Source organism: Malus sylvestris, chromosome 5 (genome assembly GCF_916048215.2).
Source record: "Malus sylvestris chromosome 5, drMalSylv7.2, whole genome shotgun sequence".
Classification (NCBI taxonomy): domain Eukaryota; kingdom Viridiplantae; phylum Streptophyta; class Magnoliopsida; order Rosales; family Rosaceae; genus Malus; species Malus sylvestris.
Genome location: NC_062264.1, coordinates 37,346,474 through 37,350,381, shown reverse-complemented (window position 1 = coordinate 37,350,381; position 3,908 = coordinate 37,346,474).

The window sequence follows — 3,908 nt, the reverse complement described above, 5'->3', positions numbered from 1 at the left end:
TCCCCATGGCGACTCCACGCTGTATGGTTCAAGTTATTTCAAAGGATCGTCATCCCATGGCCAGGTGTATGATACTACAAACCCTGTCCACTACCGAGGTTCGCTGCATCGCTTTAGATTACAGCTCAAGCTCTAGTAAAATCTGTTGGAATTTATTAGGTTTATTTAGGAAATTAATTAAGATTTGATTTGATTTTGTAGTAGGGTATTTTTGGCATTTAAGCATTAGGGTTTCTTAGGTTTATTGCTCTATAAATAGATCTTGTAATTTAGTTTGAGAATAAGTTAGTCACAATGTAGTCTCTAGGGTTTTTGTAGCCGTCTCGGCATTCTCAGTTTGTTCAATAAAATTCTTATTATTTTATAGTCTTATTTGTTCCGCACTCTGATATTCAACTTGGTATCAGAGCAGGTTTGATCCTTTGGGATTTAATCTGCCCTTGATTCGTATCAGTTTGTTTGTCCGTCTTGTTCGTTGTTTAGATTGTTGTTGGTCTAGTTTGTTTTTTTTTTTTTAAAAAAAAAAAAAAAAAAAAAGGTGGAATCTGCCATCACCTCCGCTGCGCCTACCCCATCTGGATCTGCAGAACCATCCACCCACCATGTGCTTGAACTCGCACGGTACCCGAACTCAATTCCTATGAGTTGGATCTGTCGCAACTCGTATGGAGTCATTCTGCAATTGCATTGGAGTTGTTCTGTTGGCTGCAATCCATTTTCTTTCCCTCGACTTGGTTGCTGCATAAAGAAAGCAGAAGTAAAAAAAAAAAAAAAAGGGTTAGGTTTTTTAGGCCCATGCGGGCAAAAGAGAAAAAAAAAAAATTGTTGGATTTTTTTTTTTGTTTGTTTGGCATCGGCATCGGCATCGACATTTGCACTGGCACTGGCATTGGAAATCTTGCACTGGCACTAGCATGGAAATCTTGCACTGGCACTGGCATGGAAATCTGGCACTGGCATGGAAATTTGGCACTGGCATTGGAATCTTGCACTGGCACTGGCATTGAAATCTTGCACTTGCACCGATGGAATTTTGTATTGAAATTGGCATCGGAAGTTAGCATAACAAAGCTTGCATCCACATCGTCTGTTGGCAAACTCATGTCGTATACTGCCATGAGTTTGACGGGGGGGTGTTGGAATTTATTAGGTTTATTTAGGAAATTAATTAAGATTTGATTTGATTTTGTAGTAGGGTATTTTTGGCATTTAAGCATTAGGGTTTCTTAGGTTTATTGCTCTATAAATAGAGCTTGTAATTTAGTTTGAGAATAAGTTAGTCACAATGTAGTCTCTAGGGTTTTTGTAGCCGTCTCGGCATTCTCAGTTTGTTCAATAAAATTCTTATTATTTTATAGTCTTATTTGTTCCGCACTCTGATATTCAACTAAATCAAGTTTGTGGAAGGCTCAACTTCAGGGAGTACCGGCCCCAGTCCACTACCGAGGTTCGCTGTCTCAAGATCCGCTCCAATATCCTACAAGTAAGAGCCGAAGAGAAAACGAGTTAAAGGGTAAAAGGGATGGTAATTTGTCTACTGTGTAATTCTGTCAGTGCCTAAGATAGAGAGAGATGGGCGGCTAGTTCATGCAAATTTTGACAAATTGTACATCTTTATATATTTTGTTTCTGTATAAAAATTCCCAATAATATTAAGACAGAAATAAAATTTAATCCTATGTAAGTCAATACTCGACGTTGGGGCTTCTTTATTCTAGGAAAATGATTTTCGCACAAAGAAACGAGAATGCGGGGTGAAAAAATGGTGTGCAAAATTCACTTTTCTTATTTAACTCGACCGGAAAAAACCAAAAATGTTGGAAACATCTCTTTCATCACCCTGGAACTCAGCTCTCCTACAAACCCTGTACACTACTCTATCTGAAACAAAAAGCGGAGACACGATCACGGCGAGCACACGGAGTGGACATCCCGAAGTCCGGGCGACCAGAGTAAACATTCGTCGTTATTTACTATGATTTCAAGTTCTGTTTAGTTGAAGAAAAACAAAACCAAGTAACAAAGATTTGCATTGACACTATGGATAGCAGCAGCTTCCACAGAGAGTCAACCTTGTAAACATTACATATTATTGACACGATTTTGTATAAACAAGTGGAGGCACATGATTCTTGATGCCATAGCTGATTAACTTAGTACAACAACAACAACGAAGCCTTTTCCTACTAAGTGAGATCGGCTATATGAATCCTAAAATGCCATTGGATGAAGAGAAATTATATGTGAATTGGAAAGAACACCTTAAACTAAATAATTAAGCACTGATAAGACGAGGCAACAACATTACCTGAGAGTTTCTTTTGTTCCACGTCTAATTTTGCAACGTATTGTGGGGAGCCCAAGGCGCTGGTGAGCCTCGTAGCGATGACAACCAGAGAAACCTACCAAAACATGACCAAATCGTCAGCTATGATCATGAAAAACATGTGCGTGCAGTTATAGTATTCTGATACAAAAAAATTGGGTCCTGAACGGAGTCCAGTGATTTGTAAGGAAGAATCATAGCTTAGAGAATAGTGAGAAGCACGTACCATAATAAACTCCATCAACCTCAAGCACATCAATCTGCATTAGCAAGTCAAGTCAGACAGAAAGCATAGTATCCAGGAATTGAATGCAGATTTTGCAATAAACTTTAAAGTTTGACATGTTTTGACATTGCAAGCATGAAATCCATACTTTCACTCTGCGTAAAAAAGTATACACATTTAAACATCAAGGCAAAAACATAAAGGCATAACCAAAAGTTTTTCACAGCTTTTAAGCTGAATCTTTAATGCTCAAAAGTCATCTAGCGAGAGATGATCGAAGCATCAAGACGTAATAACGACATACAAAAGCTTAAGCTACCCATGGCCTTATTCCACATGTTAACTTACCATTACATATTCAGATGTATTCTTTATAGAAAGCCTAATTGAATAAGCCTACTATATTTCCAACAAAAAAACCTGGAAAATTAGTGTCCAAATTATATGTTCTATTTGGTTTTCTCCTACGAAATACTGTGATTCCTGAGTTTCTTGTCAAATAAAATAGCAGAAATAAATGTAGTTCCTAAGAGAAACTGGAAAGGAAGAAAGGCAATCTAAGACTCGTAAATCATAGCAACAATATTCTACCAACCTTGACCAGAATCTTTCAAGTTAAGACAACCTTCATACTCCCTCATGTTTTAGTATGGTTTGGTTGTAAGATTATTGTAAACAAAATCAGCGGAATAGATTAATCACAGTACCGTAAGTAACCACTTACCTGAAGAAGACATCTCTTGGAAACTAGGAATCTTCTGCAGCTCTCCTCAACTGGATGCAATCACTCAATGAATGAGAACTGAGTATTCTTTATGTTTGCGTGTGTTCGAGTGAGCGCAGGGACCCCTTGTTTTAAACTGTATGCGGTGATGATTGATCAGGACTCTTCCCATTATACAATCCTAATCATTCTAACCTTATCACCGAGAAAATCTATCATTCACATCCATTAAAAGTGTTTTAACACTATCGTGACTGTTTTAGCTGAAACTCCTATTATACAAAACCTTATCAGCTTACAACCTTAGTTAATTCCAATCTCTTATATCCTCACGTCTCCAAACTAAAGATGATACAAGTGTTCAGCTCTCATTAGAACTTACATTCTCCCACTAGAGCTAACACTTGATTCAACAGTAGCTGGCCTTATGTGAAGCTATTCTTAAATGGCCACGAGATCAGCACCAACTTGAATCACGAATACAAGTTCAGGTCATCAATTAGTATTCATGAAGAACTAAAGGGTAACATGTTCAATTCGTCGAACAATATCCCCATAATTACTTTCACAAAACTAACTAACACATTGAACTCCCACAAGATGCAAAATTTGTGTAAAATGTGTCTGTAGAT